The sequence below is a fragment of the Convolutriloba macropyga genome, chromosome 14 (genome assembly GCF_964194025.1).
Source record: "Convolutriloba macropyga chromosome 14, txConMacr16.3, whole genome shotgun sequence".
In the NCBI taxonomy this organism is placed as follows: Eukaryota; Metazoa; Xenacoelomorpha; order Acoela; family Convolutidae; genus Convolutriloba; species Convolutriloba macropyga.
This window is the reverse complement of record NC_134481.1, coordinates 43074284-43095500: the sequence shown is the minus strand read 5'-3', so window position 1 is coordinate 43095500 and position 21217 is coordinate 43074284. Positions and strand designations below refer to the sequence as shown.

At 31.6% G+C, this 21217-nt stretch overlaps 1 long non-coding RNA gene across 1 annotated transcript in view; it reads right to left on the bottom strand.

Moving 5' to 3' along the window:
- Positions 1-20964, bottom strand: part of LOC142353082 (uncharacterized) — a 34044-nt gene extending 13080 nt beyond the window's left edge. Inside the window, exons 1-2 of the long non-coding RNA XR_012761024.1 lie at positions 20856-20964; positions 4785-5038 (exon numbers count right to left, since the gene is read on the bottom strand). This is a non-coding gene — a long non-coding RNA (uncharacterized LOC142353082). The remainder of the gene's footprint in view (positions 1-4784; positions 5039-20855) is intronic.
- Between the last annotated feature and the right edge of the window lie 253 nt (positions 20965-21217).

Sequence of the window (21217 nt, the reverse complement as noted above, 5' to 3'; positions counted from 1 at the left end):
CTGCCTAAGTAGTATATAGAGGGACCGAGCTGCCCGGGGGGGGGGGGTGACGACCCACATGTATTAAGATTGGTTATAGCAATTGTAACTTATCTAGGTCATCTTTGAATTAGTGAGACAATGTATAAAGATAGGTAATAGATTTTACATGTATTAAGTGCGAATTTTACATTTAGTGCGAATTGCATTAAATGTCCCCCTAAGTGTCCGCCTAGGGGGGACAATTTCTGCATTCCCTATCTTAATACATAGTGTCCCCCCCGTTGAGGTTCTAGTCAGCTTCTTCTACTTGCCTAGACAAAGGAACACACAAGCGTCCCAAAAAATCCACAAACTATTCAGCCGACTTTTGTAAATCTTACTGGAAAGTATCTTACTGGAGAGTCCAAAAGCAAAAATACAACATCTGGAAGAAACGAAACAAAAAATCATTTTTCTACAAAATTTAAACATGTAAAATTTTTCAAAGAAATGTTTCATTAAATTAAACTTAAGGCATTTTGCATTAGCATAAGCTCTCAATAATTCGATTTCCATAAGTGTAAAAACCATTTCAAGAGGAGAAAATAACTACTATTTGGTTGAGGTAAAAAACTTTTTTCTGTAAATGAGAATCACAGTTTAACTGCCATCTAATTTTCGAAACAATTTCAAGCACAAAGTCCCTTCAACAAACAAAGATTAATAATTATCCAGCTATGATTAGCACCTCAAAATAAAATCAGATTTTGCATTTTCAAACATGATATAACAAAAATGCTTGAAAAAACGTTAAACGACTGGCAAAAAGAACGGAATACAGCATGCTATAACAGGTTCATTCACAAAAACAACTTCATTAAAAAAGTGCTAGATTTCAATTGAAAAAATGATCCCTGACTTCTTGATGCGTTATCAGAAGATTGTAAAACTATACAGTAAGACAACTGACCAGAAAAAAAAAGTAAACACAGACACGTCCCAAAAAACTCAAAACCATTCAACTGTCTTTTATTTATTTTATTGGAAAGTAAGCCTTTGATAGTGAGCAAAACTTATCAGTCGAAAAGAAAAAGTAAAAAAAACTCTGGACGGAACAGAAAATCGTCTTCTTCATAATCTGAACAAGAAAAAAAGGTCCACGAAAATTATCATTAACATTCCAAAACCTTACAAAGCTATGTCAACTCATATTACACATACTCCACGATTTTGATCTCAAAAAATTGATTTTCTTGAAAACCAGAGAAAAAATAAATTGTTGCGTCCAAGTTAGAAAACTCAAGTTTTTTTGTTACAATGAGTCTCAGTTTTTTCAAACAATTAGATGGTCAGCCAGCTTCGCTGTGACTCAAAGCAAACGCTGAATTTTTTGCTTTTCATCGTGTGTCCATTACTTTCACATTCAGTGGGTCTTCGGGCATCCTTCTGTTGGGTTTTCGAGTTGTTTCAGACGGTTCTGAAACAAAAAAATTTATCAGAAGTTAATGCATTGCTTTCTCGCTGAACAAGAATTGTGTAATCTATAGAGTACAGAAGGCAAAACAGTATTTTGAGGAAAAACACGCAATTGTTCTCATCATGATCTATAGCGAATTACTCGTTTGTTAATTCCGCGTTTTGAGGTTTTAATCAACGATGGAAAACTTAAGATTCAAAGAACTACTTAGAACCTGCGTTTCAAAATTTCCTAAATTTTTACCACAGATAACCGAGTGAGAATGAAAACAAAGAGAAATTGCACTAATTCTTTTGCGGTACCGGGCTTTTCGACTAAAGTTCTATGTTCACTCTATGTCCAAAAATTATTAAAAAACTCCTTCTTCATATACGTCAATACAATTTCACGAACAGGAAAGAACTAATATTTGGTTGAGGTGAAAAAAAAATTGTAAATGAGAATCACAGTTCAACTCCCATCTAATTTTCGAAACATTTTCAAGCGCAAGGTTAGCCCCTCAAAATAATTTCAGATTTTGCATTCTCAAATATCATTTGAATCAAATAACTAATATGCATGAAAAAACGTTAATTAATTGGCAAAAAAGCCGAATACAGCATGCAACAACTAGTTCATTCACAAAAACAAAAAAATTAACAAAGTGCTAGATTTCAAATGAAAAGTTGTTCCATGACCTCTTGTTGCATGATCAGAAGATTGTAACACAGTTTAGGAAGACAGCTGCCTAGACAAAGGAACACACACGCGTCCCAAAAAATCCACAAACTATTCAGGCGACTTTGGTAAGTCTTACTGGAAAGTATCTTACTGGAGAGTCGAAAAGCAAAAATACAACATCTGGAAGAAACGAAACAAAAAATCATTTTTCTACAAAATTTAAACATGTAAAATTTTTCAAAGAAATTTTGCATTAAATTAAACTTAAGGCATTTTGCATTAGCATAAGCTCTCAATAATTCGATTTCCATAAGTGTAAAAACCATTTCAAGAGGAGAAAATAACTACTATTTGGTTGAGGTAAAAAACTTTTTTCTGTAAATGAGAATCACAGTTTAACTGCCGTCTAATTTTCGAAACAATTTCAAGCACAAAATCCCTTCAACAAACAAAGATTAATGATTATCCAGTTATGGTTAGCAACGCAAAATGAAATCAGATTTTGCATTTGCAAACATGATATAACAAATATGCCTGAAACAATGTTAAATGACTGGCAAAAAGAACGGAATACAGCATGCTATAACAAGTTCATACAAAAAAAAACTTCAAAAAAAGTGCTAGAATTCAATTGAAAAAATTGATCCCTGACTTCTTGATGCGTTATCAGAAGATTGTAAAACTCCACAGTAAGACAACTGCCTAGAAAAAAAGTAAAACACACGCACGTCCCAAAAGTTTCAAAAACCATTCAGCTGTCTTTTAATTATTTTATTGGTAAGTAAGCCTTTGATAGTGAGCAAAACTTATCAGCCAAAAAAAGGAAAAAAACTATGGACGGAACAAAAAAAATCGTTTTCTTCATAATCTGAATAAGAAAAAATTGTCCACGAAAATCATCATTAACATTCCAAAACCTTAAAAAGCTATGACACCTCATATTACACATACTCTACGATTTCGATCTCAAAAAAATTGGTTTTCCTAAAAACCAGAGAGAAAATAAATTGTTGCGTCCAACATAGAAAACTCAAGTTTTTTTGTTACAATGAGTCTCAGTTTTTTCAAACAATGAGATGGTCAGCCAGCTTCGCTGTGACTCGAAGCAAACGCTGACTTTTTGCATTTCTTCGTGTGTCCATTGGGTCTTCGGGCATTCTTTTGTTGGGTTTTCGAGTTGTTTCAGACGGTTCTGAAATAAGAAAATTAATCAGAAGTTAATGCATTGCTCTCTCGGTGAACAAGAATCGTATAATCTATAAAGTACAGAACGCAAAGTAGTTTTTTGAGGAAAAACACGCAATTGTTCTCATAATGATTCATAGAAAATTACTCGTTTGTTAACTCCGCGTCTGGAAATTTGAATCAACGATGAAAAAATTAAGAATCAAAGAGTAACATAAGACCTGTGTTTCAAAGTTTCCTGAGATTTAACCACAGAGAACCGAGTGAAAAGAAATACAAAGAAAAATTGGCGCTGAATCTTCTTTTGCAGTATCAGTTTCTTCGTCTTCAATTCTATGTCCATTCTGTGTCTATAAGCTATTGAAATTCTTTGATCATAACAGTTAATACCATTTCACGATCAAAAAATAACTACTATTTGGTTGAGGTAAAAAAAATTTGTAAATGAGAATCACAGTTCAACTTCTATCTAATTTTCAAAACATATTCAAGCAAAATGTCCCTTCAACAAACAAAGATTTTTGATTATCCAGCTATGTTTAGCCCCTCAAAATAAAATCAGATTTTACATTTTCAAACATCATATAACGAATATGCTTGAAAAATGTTAAATGACTGGCAGTAAGAACGGAATACAGCCTGCTATAACCAGTTCATTCACAGAATCAAATTCATTAACAAACTGCATTAGGGATTAGAAGAATAACTTAAGACCTGCGTTTCAAAATTTCCTGAGTTTTAACAAAAAGATAACCAAGGGAGAATGCTAACAAAAAAAAATGTGCCGTAATTTTTTTTCCGATGTCAAGCATTTCGCCAACTTTTCTATGTCAATTCTATGTCCATCAGCTAATAAAAACTCTATGTTCATAAGCGTTAATACCATTTTACGAACAAAAGAGAACTACTATTTGGTTGAGGTAAAAACAATTTTTTGTAAATGAGAATCACAGTTTAACTCCTATCTCATCTTAGAAACAATTTCAAGCACAAAGTCCCTTCAACAAAAAAGATTAACGATTATCCAGCTATGGTTAGTACCTCACAATAAGATCAGATTTTACATTTGCAAACATGATATAACAAATATGCTTGAAAAAATGTTAAAAGACTGGCAAAAAAAAACGGAATACAGCATGCTATAACAAGTTCATACACAAAAACAACTTCAAAAAAAGTGCTAGCTTTCAATTGAAAATTTGGTCCCTGACTTCTTGATGCGTTATCAGAAGACTGTAAAACTCTACAGTAAGACAACTGCCCAGAAAAAAAGTAAAACACACACACGTCTCTAAAAGTTTCAAAAACCATTCAGCTGTCTTTTAATTATTTTATTGGAAAGTAAGCCTTTGATAGTGAGCAAAACTTATCAGTCAAAAAAAAGGAAAAAAACTCTGGACGGAACAAAAAAAATCGTTTTCCTCATAATCTGAATCAGAAAAAATTGTCCACGAAAATCATCATTAACATTCCAAAACCTTACAAAGCTATGACAACTCACATTACACATACTCCACGATCCTTATCTCAAAAAAATGATTTTTTTGAAATTGTTGCGTCTAAGTTGAGTAACTCAAATTTTGTTTCAAACAATGAGTCTCCAGTTTTTTTTCACACAATGAGATGGTCAGCCAGCTTCGCTGTAACTCGACGCAACCACTGACATTTTTGCAGCTCTTCGTGTGTCCATTTCTTTCACATTTAGTGGGTCTTTGAGCATCCTCTTGTTGGGTTTTCGATTTGTTTTAGAAGATTCTGAAACAAAACTTAATCAGAAGTTATTGCATTCCTTTCTCGGTTATCAAGATTTTTGTAACCTATAATGTACAGAACGCGAAGCAATTTTTGTGGAAAAACACGCAATTGTTCTCATCTTGATTCATAGCAAATTACTCGTTTGTGAATACCGCGTCTTCAAATTTTAATCAACGAGAGAAAACTTAAGATTCAACGAGTAACGTGAGTACTTTATTTCAAGGTTTCCCGAGTTTTAACCACAGATAACCGAGTGAGAATGAAAACAAAAAAAAATTGCACTAAATATTCGTTTGCGTTATCGAGCTTTTCGTCAAAACTTCTATGTCCATATTAACACTTAGAAACTTCGGAACATTGAACTTTGGATCTTATGTACAAAACATTTGACATTTGATCACTACTTGAAAGAAAATGTATCTGAACAGTTTTACTGACCATGATTTTTTCTTTCATATTTTCTGGCGCCTGAAAACAGAGACTCTGAAATAATTGATCCAAAAAAACTTTCTAGTCAAAGATATTTTGATTATGAGCCAGTCCCCTACCCATTCAAATTGAGCTACTTTATATAATTCAGGAGTATAACACAAAAAAGGGGGTTCCGTAATGTACATTTGCATTTACTTTTCTGACCCTGCTCATCAACACACTGGGCTCAATTTTCTAACAAACCAAGCAGAGCTAGCAAAAATTCAAATTAAATAAGTGAGATCAAACTTTGTAAATTAAAAGTTGATATAATCTCAAATTAAGATAGACATAAAAATCAGTGCGTATAAAACCAGTCTCTTCACAATTTTTTTGTTTCGAACAAAAACAAAAATTCAACTGAAAAACACATCTTACATTTTGCTGAGAAAAAACATAAGCGTTACTACCAATTCACCAGCAGAAAAGAACTACTTACTGGTTGAGGTAAAAATATGTATTGTAAATGAAAACCAGAGGTTAACTCCTATCTAATCTTTGAACCATTTTCAAGCACAAGTTTCCCTCAACACACCAATTGTATGATTATCCAGCTATTGTTAGCCCCTCAAAATGATTTCTAAAGTTGCATTTTCAGATATGATCTAACTTATAAGCTTTAAATCTAATAAATGGTTGGAAAAAAACTGAATACAGCTTGCGACAACTAGTTCAATCACAAAAACAAGTTCATAAACAAAGTGCTAGATTTCAATTAAAAACTTGTTCCTTGACTTCTTGATGCATTATCAAATGGTTTCAAAACAATCAAAGAAGACAGTTGTTTAGGAAGAGGAAAAAACAGACGTACCAAAAAACTTCAAAAACCATTCAGCTGGCTTTTTTCTTTTACTGGAAAAGCCTTGTATAGTGAGCCAAATTTATGAGTCGAAAATAAAAAGCACAAAATCTGGACAAAACAAAAAAGCTCCCTTTTCTTTGGATTTTTGCCGTGTAAAATTTATCCAAATAATTTTTGCGTTACTATTTCAAAGACATTACAGAGTTTAGACAACACACATTACACATAATCCGCACTATTTATAAAAAAAAAGGCAACAATTTTTTTTGAAAACCAGAGAGCAAACAAATTTTTGCGTTCAGTTTAAGTTAAAAATAACTCATTTTCCAAATAGTAACCACCGTCTATGACTAAAAAACATTTACCGGCATTTATCATACAAAAATAGAAGAAAATCAGACATTTTAGTTAACTACAAAATGAAAAAATAACGACAAGGCAAATAAAAACAAACAAATGAAGGCCACACTCAAAAATCACTAGAGCTTTTGAAAAATAGACGGAGTTAAAGTCTGAGGTTTGGCTACCGAATTAAATCACTAAGCCAAAAAGAAGTCATCACACATGTGATAAGACTTACGATTTGAGAATAAGAAACAAGATGATAAAAACAAATACGGATGATACTCAAAAGCTGAATTTTTAAATTCAACACGTGACTACTCAAACCTATTAACAGAACTACAACATCCAACTACAGAACATTAAGCAGCTGTCATTAATGAGGCTTTTACAAATAAATAACATCACATTATAAAAAAAGCCGTAATTATTGATATTCTAAAACTAAAACAATGACAGCATCAAACAGAAACAAATCTTAATTTCAGAACACAGAAATAACAAAAAATTACAGGTATAACTTATTCGAAATGTTTTACTTCACTGTAAGGTCTGTAAGATCAAAATTGTCAAAAGAATATAGTTGTTCAAAAGAAAATTCACATGGGACCAAATTAACTACAACACGGGGAAAAAATGATGTCTAAATTACGATTTAAGCCAAATTAAACATATAATTATGAAAGAAAACATTTAAAAATATTGAAGCCACAAAAATTATTTAGTTCGAACAATAACGTATTTTCAGCGTTTGAACTCATCACAGAGCCTTAAAATCTTTAAAAACAATAGAAAAAAAACGAGAAAAAACTGTGAAATGAATTTCAATTTTTTCCTTTTGAAAATGGTTTTCCCTAAAAACCGAAGATCTCGCTAAATGAAAGTTTGTCCCTCCAGTTCAAAAAAAGTTTGAAAAAAATTGCACGCTTTAAAGCTACTCATTGTTTTTTCTTGTCACCATTCTATTGTAACCTAAATCACTGCTTTAAATTAAGCTAAACTGATGTCAAAAACGAATTGAAAATCATGCGGAAAGAAACTGAATTCTCAGAAAAAGCGAAGAAAGGATAGTTCCCTACAATCTTTCAAAATAGGTTGGTTGTTAAAATCACAATCCGACTCATTTAAAGTTCGTATTTGGGTTGCTTGTTTTTTGGCCACACTAATGGACCACAGAATGACCGTAATAGGGCAAACAAATCTAATAATCGTCGAAAATTGCTCTAGAAGTGAACAAAATTACTTAAAAGACAAAGTTGAGGATATATCTTTTCCCCCAACTAAGTGTGGTTGAAACAAACATAATGTTTTATATCGGCAAATTTTAATTTGTACCGTTGATTAATAGTATCCCAGTTAGTATAATCGTTCCTTTTTAACCATATCATGCGACTTTTTTGTAATAAGATACGTTTTGAGGAATTAAAGAGGATCAAAAAGTTTGATAGTGGTTTTTACTCGGAAGGTAACGGATTTCTTGGAGAACAATTTTATTAAGTTACGCCACAAACTCCAGAATTCAAGAGGAGCACCACGTAGCGCAAAATTTATTTCAGATCTGATAAATATTTCAGAGCTAAATTTGGTAAATTTTGAATTTTTTTTCAAAAATCAAAAAACAACTACAAAGTCCTGTTTTCATTCCGCATAAAAAGAGTAATTTACATCAAAAAAACATTTGAACTTTTTGAGGATAGTTTTTGCAAACACGCATCGTGAAAAAGAAATATTCTCCCAAGATTATAATCCTGTTGTATTAAGGCGCTAAGTTATGATAATTTAGTTTAAAAAGTTTTTCAGCAATAACTATAACAATTCAGATCTCAAAAATTGAGAAAAATTGTCTTAAAGTACTTTTTCACGCCATGCTTTGAACAACTAACCGTCATTGTGAATATTTATTCGTATCATGATTGAATTTAGATTGTGTCTCTTTCCACTTGGTTAAAAAATATATGTGAAATGATTTTCCACAATCAGAATTGTTCTTTGAATTTTTTGTTCGTTTGTAAGTTTGATATGAGATTATTAGCGACACGTCTAAGACATTAGCATGTGCCTCGAGATCAAGCTCAAGATTTAATAAAAATTAAACACGAAAGACAGTATCAATAATTTTGAGTTATTAAAAAGTTGCTCTTCGCAAAGTTTTTGGTTGAAGTTTTCAAGAAATCCGTGCGCTAATTAACAAAGTTTAGAAGTCTTGCAGGATAACTAACCATCGTTGTATATGTCTATAGCCTCATCAAACTAAACGCGATGCAGCTAATTCTGCAACTAATTCGAACGATCTAAAGTTGTGCTGCCATACTGCAATTGGCTTGTGATTTTCAATGCCGCATTCTATCTGGCGATGAAATAGGGCAGTTCTGCTTTATTTCATCATAGTTTTTCCTTCGCACAACTATTAAAATCGAAATGTTTAAAAATTTGACAATTAGATATATAGAAATGATATATAACAACGAGGTTTTTCTCGTTTTCTAAAAAGCATGTGGTTGAAAATTTGGGGGAGGGTTAATTCAGTAAGTATTTTCCTTTAAAAACGCTTGCATCGAAATTTTAATAAAATCCAACAAGAGGGAAAATGGAAACACGGAAAATTGGGGTTTTTTAAAAAGCTTTTGCAGTTGTATCGTGAAAATGTCGCCGAAACTGTTGTTAGAACCTGCTACATTAAAGTTGTTAACAAATCAGTTTTCTATCAAATCAGCATCAAAGTTTTTAACAATCAGAGAATTATTATTGTTCATACATTTTTCCAACTTGGGGAATATATATGCTATTTTTGCAAGACCTGCTATTTTTGTACTGTCCAAATAACAGTTTTTCTTTACACAATGTAGCAGAGAAATGAAATCACTTTTTTTCGGTCCAAAGAGGCTGTTTCTGATTTTGAATCTAATTACTACTAATTTCTCCTGCTGGTTGATGGAAGGTAGATTCTCTGAAAACTGGAATGAAAACAAGAAAAGCAAAAAAAGAAAAGTTTTGAAGGACTTAGGTAATTTCAATTAATTTAATAAATTTTTTTAAAATTGTCAATAGTCTAAGAAAACATAAAAAATTGAAACCGCAAAATCTTTTCCTGTCCATTGATTTATTCAGCAAAAGCATCTTTTCAGCATTAAAGCATATCTCACAATTTTAAAATCTTTAAAATCTGTAGAAAATAATGAGATAAAAGATAAAAGCAGTCAAATTCTCCTTTCGAAAAAAAATTTGCTAAAATTCTGTAATTTGATTTTTAAAAAACTGTCTGCAGTTTAGAAGCAGTTTGAAATAATTGTACGCTTTAAAATTACTCTTTTTTTCAGATCTCTGTTCTAAAAAAAAGAAATCATTGCTTCAACTTGAGCTCAATTAACGTAAAAATTTTGAAAAGTAATTGAAGATCAAGTGGAAAGAAAGTGAAATCTCAGAAGAATGGATCGTTCCCTACAATCATTCGTCGTATTGTTTCGGTTGTTAAAACACAATCTGATTAACATAAAGTTTGTTGTTGCGTTGCGTGATTGTTGGCCACAGTAAACAGTCCTTAGGATGACCATAATTGGACAAACTAAGTGGAGTTGAAACAAACATAGTGCTTTATATTTGCAAAATGTACTATATTCCATCGGTTAATAGTATAACCCAATGAGTGTAATCGTTCCTTTTTTACCTTATATCCCCCATTTTTGTTTTTTTAGATAAGTTTTGAAGAAATAAAGAAGTAAAATGGACCAAAATGTACACCAGTCTTGATAGTATTGGTTACTCGGATTCTAATTGATATTTGAGGAACAATTTAATTAGGTTAAGCAGCAGTCTCCAAAGTTCAGCAGGAGCACCATACTTTACAAAATTTCCTTCGGATTTGATAAAATTTTCAAAAACAATTTTGAAAAACAATAAAGAAGTACTGTTTCATTATGCTTAGAAAAGAGCGATTTATGCATCAAAATGGAATCGAGCGCTTTGATAATAGATCTTCAAGATTGAATCTTGAAAGGACCCTGGAAATCAGGATTAAAATTCTATCGTGTTTAGTCGTTAACTTATGTCAATTTAGTATTAAATTTTTTTCGACTAGTGGTAACAATACCATATAACACCTCATTAAGTGAGAAAAAAATTCCTAAAATATATTAACCTACTCGCTTGCACAAAAACCCATAGCAAATATTTGTTTGTTTCATTCATGAACTTAGACACTGTGCCAGATTTCACCTGTTTTAAAAACTATGTGAAATTATCAAGTCGCTTGAATTTTTGCGTTTCTACAATCAAAATTGATTCAAAATTAATTTGATTGTTCATACTTTTGATATAGGATTAAAAACTGCATATCTGAGACACGGTTGTATATGGCTCAACATCAATCTCTGGATTTAATTAGGACGACACCGACACCAAAACAATCGTATCAATAGTTTTGTTTCATTAAAAAGTGATTTTCATCGAGGAATTTGGTTGAAATTTTTCAAAGAAAATGAGCGCTATCAAAAAAAATTTTGAAAGACATTGCAAGATAACTATCGCTGTAAATGACTAAATCTCTTCAAATTAAACGAGATGTAAACAATCGTGCGATCTAATGCTATGCTGTTATGCTTTAATTGGCTTGCGATTTTAATTGTCGCGTTGTATCCGATGAGGAATGGAGGAGTTTAGCTATATTCAATCATAATTTCTCACTCAAAGTATTCTCAATTTCATTGATTTCATATGAACTCTTTAAGAACAATTTTAGAGTCGGATTGTTAATAAATTAGTGAAGTTAGTCAGTAGTCTCCAAAATTCAAGGGGATCGCAATTTTTTCAGATCTGTCAAAAATTTCAAAAACAAATTTCGTAATTTTAAAAATTTACCAATAATAAATTTAGTCAATTTTTAAGATTTTGTTTTGAAAGGAACCGAGAGATTTTATCAAGATCAAAATACTGTTGTATTTAGTCGTTAACTTCACCGACATAGTATAAAAGTTTTTAGCTGGCGGTGAGAATACTAATTCACAATTTTGAAGTAACAATTTTTTTTAGTTAGGCAGCAGTCTTCAAAATTCAGGGTGAGCGCCACATTTTACAAAGTTTTTTTTAGGTCTAATAAAATTTTTTAAAAAAATTTCGTATGATTTCAAGTTTTTTCAAAGCAAGAAAAAAATACAAAGTACTGGTTTCATTATACTTAAAATAAAGCAAATAATGCATCAAGCAGGAATCGAGCACTTCCTTTATGGATATTTATTATTGGAGCTTGAAAGTACACTGGAAATCAATATTAAAATACTGTTGTAATTATTCGTTAACTTATACTGACATAATATAGAATGTTTTTAGCTGGCGGTGAGAATACTAATTCACAAATCACAAAGAGAAAAAATGTCCTATATTATTTTTCACGTCAATGCTTGCACAAAAAACAACATAGTGAAAATTTGTTTGTATAATTCATGATCTTAGATGCTGCGTCACCTTTCATTTGGTTTGAAAAGATTGTTAAATTATCACTCGGCTTGAATTATTAGGTTTCCACAATCAAAATTGATACATAATTATTTTGATTGTTCGTACTTGTGATAAAGGAATACGAATTGCATATCTGAGACACGGTAGCATATTTCCCAACATCAATTTCGGGATCCATATAGTTCGAAAACCTATAAAAATTGTATCAATAGTTTTGTTTCGTTAAAAAGGTGCTTTTCATAGAGGATTTTTATGGAACTTTTTCAAAGAAATAAAACGCCATCAAAGAAAATTTCGAAACCCCTGACGCTGTATATGACTAGAATCTCTTCAAACAAAGCGCAATGTAACCAATTTCACTTTCACAATTATAGTTTCTCAATCGAAGTATTCGAAATTTCATTGATTTCATATGAATTCTTTAATAGCAGTTTTATAGTCGGATTGTTATTTAATTCTCGAAGTTAGTCAGTAGTCTCCAAATTCAAGAGGATTGCAAGTTTTTTCAGATCTGGCAAAATTTTCAAATAATGTTTTGGTAAAATTTTGAAGTCTTTTCAAAACTCAAAAAGCAATTACCAGGTAGCTGTTTCATTATACATAGAAAAGGGAAAATTATGAATCAAAACAGATTCGAGCACTCTGAGGTTAGGTCCAAAACTCAAGAGGATTGCCAAATTTTCTCACATCTAGCAAAGTTTTCAAATAATGTTTTGGTAAAATTTCGAAGTTTTTATCAAAACTCGAAAATCAATTACCAGGTACCTGTTTCATTATACATAGAAAAGGGAAATTTATGAATCAGAACAGATTCGAGCACTCTGATGTTGGATTTTTAAGAGTTTACTTTGAAAGGTCTCGAGAAATTTCATCAAGGTTACCATCCTGTTGTATTTAGTCGTTATGTTTTGATAATTTGACAAAAAACAGTTTTCAGCTAGTGGTAACGATTCTAAATCATACCTCAAATCTTGAGAAGATTTGTCCTAAAGTAATTTTTTCCAGCGTGGCTTGTACAAATAAACACCATAGTGAATATTCTGTCGTATCACGAAAGAATTTAGATGCTGCGTCAACCTTCAACTGATTCGAAAAAATGTGAAATAATAAGATGACCTAAGTTTTTCACGTTTCCAAGATCAAATTTATTTTATAATTACTTTGATCGTTTGTACGTTTTATATGGGCTTATTTTCCGCACATCTAAGACATTAGTAAATGGTTCAAAAAAATTTTAATTGAGACCAAATCTGAAACACAGTATCATTAGTTTTGAATCATTAAAAGGTGCTTCTCGTCAAAACTTTTGCTTGATGTTTTTCAAGAACTTTGTGCGCTATATAACAGAGTTTTGAAAGATCTTGCAGGATAACTACCTTTGCATATGGCTACGCTCTCATCGGAATAAACGCGAAGAATCTAACTCTGCTATCCAAAATGCTATGCTGCCATACCTTTAATGGTTAAAACATCCCCCTCAATTTAGTTCAAATTAGCCCTTATTTTAGTCTTGTGGATTTCACTTAGGGAAAACTCAACTACACGAATATCTTCATCTGTCAGTGTTTTGCACAGAACACTTTTAGAGAGTTTTTCTGGACAATATTGACGACACAAAGTGGCATACACTTACAGACTTCTCTCAGTGGATTTCACAAAGCATGAAAAATTGATTCTACATTCTTTAATTCTAATACTATTTCTAAATGAACAAAATTGAACACAACTACTGAAAAGACAAAGTTGAGCGTATATCTCCTCCCCAAAACTAAGTGGGGGTTAGAACTAGCATAATATTTTTTATTTTGCAAAATGTATTATATTCCGTCGTTTAATAGTATAACCCAGTGACTCGATATATTTTTGTTTGTATTTAGATACGTTTTGAGAATTAAAGTGGTGAAATGATCCGAAACTTACACTTAGTTTGGTGGTGTTGTTTACTTGGAGTCTAATTTGATTTTTGAAGAACAATTTTTTTAGTTAGGCAGCAGTCTTCAAAATTCAGGGTGAGCGCCACATTTTACAAAGTTTTTTTTAGGTCTAAAAAAATTTTTTAAAAAAAATTTCGTATGATTTCTAGTTTTTTCAAAGCAAGAAAAAAATACAAAGTACTGGTTTCATTATACTTAAAAAAAGCAAATAATGCATCAAGCAGGAATCGAGCACTTCCTTTAAGGATATTTATTATTGGAGCTTGAAAGTACACTGGAAATCAATATTAAAATACTGTTGTATTTAGTCGTTAACTTATACTGACATAATATAGAATGTTTTTAGCTGGCGGTGAGAATACTAATTCACAAATTACAAAGAGAAAAAATATCCTATATTATTTTTCACGTAATTGCTTGAACAAAAAACAATATAGTGAAAGTTTGTTTGTATATTTCATGATCTTAGATGCTGCGTCACCTTTCATTTGGTTTGAAAAGATTGTGAAATTATCACTTCGCTTGAACTATTAGGTTTCTACAATCAAAATTGATACATAATTATTTTGATTGTTCGTACTTGTGATAAAGGAATAAGAATTGCATATCTGTGACACGGTAGCATATGTCCCAACATCAATCTCGGGATCCATATAGTTCGAAAACCTATAAAAATTGTATCAATAGTTTTGTTTCGTTAAAAAGGTGCTTTTCATAGAGGATTTTTATGGAACTTTTTCAAAGAAATAAAACGCCATCAAAGAAAATTTCGAAACCCCTGACGCTGTATATGACTAGAATCTCTTCAAACAAAGCGCAATGTAACCAATTTCACTTTCACAATTATAGTTTCTCAATCGAAGTATTCGAAATTTCATTGATTTCATATGAATTCTTTAATAGCAGTTTTATAGTCGGATTGTTATTTAATTCTCGAAGTTAGTCAGTAGTCTCCAAATTCAAGAGGATTGCAAGTTTTTTCAGATCTGGCAAAATTTTCAAATAATGTTTTGGTAAAATTTTGAAGTCTTTTCAAAACTCAAAAAGCAATTACCAGGTAGCTGTTTCATTATACATAGAAAAAGGAAATTTTGGAAATTTATGAATCAAATCAGATTCGAGCACTCTGAGGTTAGGTCCAAAACTCAAGAGGATTGCAAGTTTTTTTCAGATCTGGTAAAGTTTTCAAGTAATGTTTTGGTAAATTTTCGAAGTTTTTTTCAAAACTCAAAAAGCAATTACCAGGTACCTGTTTCATTATACATAGAAAAGGGAAATTTATGAATCAAAACAGATTCGAGCACTCTGACGTTGGTTTTTCAAAAGTTTACTTTGAAAGGACCCGAGAAAATTTTTAGCAAGAATAACATCCTATTGTGTTTGGTCAATAGGATATAAATTAGTAAAAACAGTTTTGATCTAGTGTTAAAAATATTAATTCACACCTCAAAACTTAAGAAGAATAATAACATCCTATTGTGTTTGGTCGTTAGGTTATAACTTAGTAAAAACAGTTTTAATCTAGTGGTAAAGATATTAATTCACACCTCGAAGCTTAAGAAGAATCGACCTAAAGTACTTTTTCCCGGCCTTGCTTGTACAAATAAACACAATAGTGATTAATTAGTCGTATCACGAAAGAATTTAGATGCTTCGTCAACCTTCATTTGAATAAAAAAAGTTGAAATATTAAGATGACCTAACTTTTTCACGTTTCCAAGATCAAATTAGTTCATAATTACTTTGATCGGTTGTACGTTTTATAAGGGTTTATTTTCGGCACATCTAAGACATTAGTATATGGTTCAAAAAAAATTAATTAGGACGAAATCTGAAAAACAGTGTCACTGGTATTGAATAATTAAAGGTGCTTTTCGTCAAAAATTTTGTTACCTATCCCATGGTTAATTTATATAAACACCAGAGATTAATTTTGATTCTGACAAAATTATTTGAAGATCTTAGTTGAGATAATTCCAAGTGTACCATTTTTTGCATTAGGAGCAAATTTTGACTATCTAGCACATGATTGAAATAATAAAATATAATCGATTTCAATTCGCTCATAATTGATAAAACTAATAATTAAAATAGAATTATAAATACTCATGTGTTCATGTTCTGCTCTCAATTTTAGTTTCAAACATTTTTTTTACCTAACACTCCCCCACTCCCCCCTAGTCTGTTTACCTGGCCTTGTCATGTCCTCCTAAAGCACACAGAACACGATTCCAAATGCAAAACTGACTCCAGAAAATCTCTGTGCAACAAGCCAAGTGGAAACTGAGAAAATTCTCTTCTCCGAAACCCAAAATCATTATTTTACAGTGAGGGAAGTTTATTAGAAAAAAAGGGGAAATTTCTGAGATCAAATTAATGCACAAATTTCCACCACTCTCTTTTGCAAACCCAATTTTTTTCCAACTCCAAGAAAAAAACTGAGAAAACAACTTAATAATTAGCGAACGTAAGTGTACTCCTCAGAACGAATGTATTAAGATTGCGTGTGAAAGCGCCATACACAAATCGGTAAGTTATGTCAAAATTGTGAGTTTTGTATTAACCAGCAATGGCTGCAATTCTCTTGTGATTTTGTCTGGTTTGAAAATGACGGAAATTTGAGAGCTTCAAAAAACTGATCAAAAACGTTTTACTTCATATGTTGTTGCTTTGTTTAACCGGAGCTGTACGAAATGCTCAGAACGAGTGAAATAATCAAATTTCATCTCTCAAAATTATTGACGTAAATGTTCATTAATGATAGAAAATAGCGTAAATAGCGCATTACAGTCATGATAGAATATCGGGTTAAATATTCCCTTTGTTTCAACATTTTCCCCCGAATTCTCGGAAATGTTGTCACCCGGGCCGAGGAGTCAACGCTAAAATTCAACGCCAAATATGTAAGATCTACGCCAAAATTCAACGCAAAGTTATGTAAGATTAGCGTTGAATGCGTTGAATTTATGTAAGATCTAAGCTAAATGCAACGCTAAATATGTGAGATCTACGCTAAAATTCAACGCCAAATATGTAAGATCTACGCCAAAATTCAACGCAAAGTTATGTAAGATTGGCGTTGAATGCGTTGAATTTATGTAAAATGTACGCCTGAGCGTAGATCTTACATAAGTTCAACGCATTCAACGCTAATCTTACATAATATTGCGTTGAATTTTGGCGTAGATCTTACATATTTAGCGTTGAATTTTAGCGTAGATCTTACACATTTAGCGTTGAATTTTAGCGTTGATCTTACATAAATTCAACGCATTCAACACTAATCTTAAAAAATTTTGCGTCGAGTATTTGCGTAGATCTTACATAATTTTGCGTTGAATTTTGGCGTAGATCTTACATATTTAGCATTGAATTTTAGCGTTGATCATACATAAATTCAACGAATTCAACGTTAATCTTACATAATTTTGCGTCAAATTTTGGCGTATATCTTACATATTTAGCGCTGAATTTTAGCGTAGATTTTACACATTTAGCGTTGAACTTAGCATTGATCTTACATAAGTTCAACGCATTCAACGCTAATCTTACATAATTTTGCGTCGAATTTTGGCGTAGATCTTACATATTTAGCGTTGAATTTTAGCGTTGATCTTACATAAATTACACGCATTCAACGCTAATCTTACATAACTTTGCGTTGGATTTTGGCGTGGATCTTACATTTTTAGCATTGAATTTTAGCGTTGATCTTAAATAAATTCAACGAATTCAACGTTAATCTTACATAATTTTGCGTTAAATTTTGGCGTAGATCTTACATATTTAGCGCTGAATTTTAGCGTAGATTTTACACCTTTAGCGTTGAACTTAGCATTGATCTTACATAAAATTAACGCATTCAACGCTAATCTTAAATAATTTTGCGTTGAATTTTGGCGTAGATATTGCATATTTAGCGTTGAATTTTAGCGTTGATCTTACATAAATTACACGCATTCAACGCTAATCTTACATAACTTTGCAATGAATTTTGGCGTGGATCTTACATTTTTAGCATTGAATTTTAGCGTTGATCTTACATAAATTCAACGAATTCAACGTTAATCTTACATAATTTTGCGTTGAATTTTGGCGTAGATCTCACATATTTAGCGCTGAATTTTAGCGTAGATTTTACACTTTTAGCGTTGAACTTAGCATTGATCTTACATAAATTCAACGCATTCAACGCTAATCTTACATAATTTTGCGTTGAATTTTGGCGTAGATCTTACATGTTTAGCGTTGAATTTTAGCGTTGATCTTACATAAATTACACGCATTCAACGCTAATCTTACATAACTTTGCGTTGAATTTTGGCGTGGATCTTACATTTTTAGCATTGAATTTTAGCGTTGATCTTACATAAATTCAACGAATTCAACGTTAATCTTACATAATTTTGCGTTAAATTTTGGCGTAGATCTTACATATTTAGCGCCTAATTTTAGCGTAGATTTACACTTTTAGCGTTGAACTTAGCATTGATCTTACATAAAATCAACGCATTCAACGCTAATCTTAAATAATTTTGCGTTGAATTTTGGCGTAGATATTGCATATTTAGCGTTGAATTTTAGCGTTGATCTTACATAAATTACACGCATTCAACGCTAATCTTACATAACTTTGCAATGAATTTTGGCGTGGATCTTGCATTTTTAGCATTGAATTTTAGCGTTGATCTTACATAAATTCAACGAATTCAACGTTAATCTTACATAATTTTGCGTTGAATTTTGGCGTAGATCTCACATATTTAGCGCTGAATTTTAGCGTAGATTTTACTTTTAGCGTTGAACTTAGCATTGATCTTACATAAATTCAACGCATTCAACGCTAATCTTACATAATTTTGCGTTGAATTTTGGCGTAGATCTTACATATTTAGCGTTGATTTTTAGCGTTGATCTTACATAAATTACACGCATTCAACGCTAATCTTACATAACTTTGCGTTAAATTTTGGCGTGGATCTTACATTTTTAGCATTGAATTTTAGCGTTGATCTTACATTAATTCAACGAAATCAACGCTAATCTTACATAACTTTGCGTTAAATTTTGGCGTAGATCTTACAAATTTAGCGCTGAATTTTAGCGTAGATTTTAAACTTTTAGCGTTGAACTTAGCATTGATGTTACATAAATTCAACGCATTCAACGCTAATCTTAAATAATTTTGCGTTGAATTTCGGCGTAGACGCTAATCTTACATAATTTTGCGTTTAATTTTGGCGTAGATCTCACATATTTCGCGTTAAATTTTAGCGTAGATCTTACATATTTAGTGTTGAATTTAGCATTGATCTTACATAAATTCAACGCATTCAACGCTAACCTTTCCATTCCATTTCAAACCACTTTACCTTTTCGAAAGTTTTTTTTCACTGTTTCGACCCCTATATTTCACAGGTGAGAAACATGAGGTCAGAAAAAAATCATTTTTTGTGCTCTTTTTGAGTGCAAAATCCAATTCAGACGTTCAGACCATTTTACGATTTCAAATTTTTCAAGTTTTTTCAAAAAATAATTTTTTTTTACTGTTTCGATCCCCTATACTGCACAGGTGAGAAAAGTGAAGTCAGAATAAAATCAATTTTTAGTGCTCTTTTATAGTGCAAAATCCGTTTCAGACCATTTTACGATTTTAGAACGTTTTCAAGTTTTTTTTCGAAAAATCAATTTTTTTCACTGTTTCGAACTCTATATTGTAAAGGTGAGAAACATGAGGTCAGAAAAAATCATTTTTAGTGCTCTTTTTTAGTGCAAAATCCAATTCAGACCATTTTACGGTTTCAGAACTTTTTCAAGTTTTTTTTCAAAATATCAATTTTTTTCACTGTTTCGAACCCTATACTGAAAAGGTGAGAAACATGAGGTCAGAAAAAATCATTTTTAGTGCTTTTTATAGTGCAAAATCCAATTCAGACCATGCTACAATTTCAAATTTTTCAAGACTTTTTCGAAAAATTAATTTTTTTACTGTTTCGACCCCTATACTCCACAAGTGAGAAAAAGGAAGTCAGCAAAAAATAACCTTTGTGTGCTCTCTCTAAAAACCATCTCAGACCATTTTAGAAATTCAAATTTTTTTCAAAACTCTTAAAAAAAATTAAATTTTTCCCAGTTAGCCTCACATGGTAGATGCGTTGAATACGCTAAGTTAAATACTACGCAAAATCAACGCAAAATATGTAAGATCTACGCTAAATTCAACGCAAAATATGTAAGATCTACGCTTTATAAGAATTGCGGCTCTTAAGGAAACCAAGGTACTGTGGCACAATGGTAGAATAGGCGACAAGCAAACAGTAGGTCAGCAGTTCGATTCCGATACGCAACTGGAGGTTAATAGTTCAAGTGGACGCTCTGATTTTTTGTAAGATCAACACTAATTTCAACGCAAAAATGTGCAAGATCTACCCTAAATTCAACGCTAATTATGTAAGATCTACGCTAAATTCAACGCTAAAACTCTAAGATCTACGCTAAATTCAACGCTAAATATGTAAGATCAGCGGTAACTAGCGTTGACAAGTCGGAAAATTCACCGCAATTGTCTTACATAATTTTGCGTTGAATGCGTTGAATTTTTGTCTTCAAATTCAACGCATTCAACGCAAAACTATGTAAGAAAATTGCGGCGAATTTTCCGACTTGTCAACGCTAGTTGCTGCTGATCTTACATATTTAGCGTTGAATTTAGCGTAGATCTTACAGTTTTAGCGTTGAATTTAGCGTAGATCTTACATAATTTTGGCCAAATTCCTCGGCCCGGGCAGATATCAATTCCTGATATTAGCGTACTTACTTGTACGTGAAGATTTTGGAATCCAAAGTTGTAAAAAATTAAAAAGTGAAAAAAATGGTCAAATTAAAAATACCTCTTCTGTCTTAAACGACTAATTAGCCATTTTAATTATTTCAGTTATTTAATTTACTGAAAATAATTGAATTATTTTTGACCACCTGAAAATTTATCTTTAAAATACTCAATTGTGCATTTTAATATGAAGTAAACTCTTGATTAATTAATGAATTTAAAATATTTATTTAGATTGATTTTTATATTTAATATGACATTTATAACCAGACGCAATAACTAATTGAAGCAGAATTGATAAATGCCATTAAGTAAGGTGTGAATAATTGAAATCTTGAGATCCAATTATT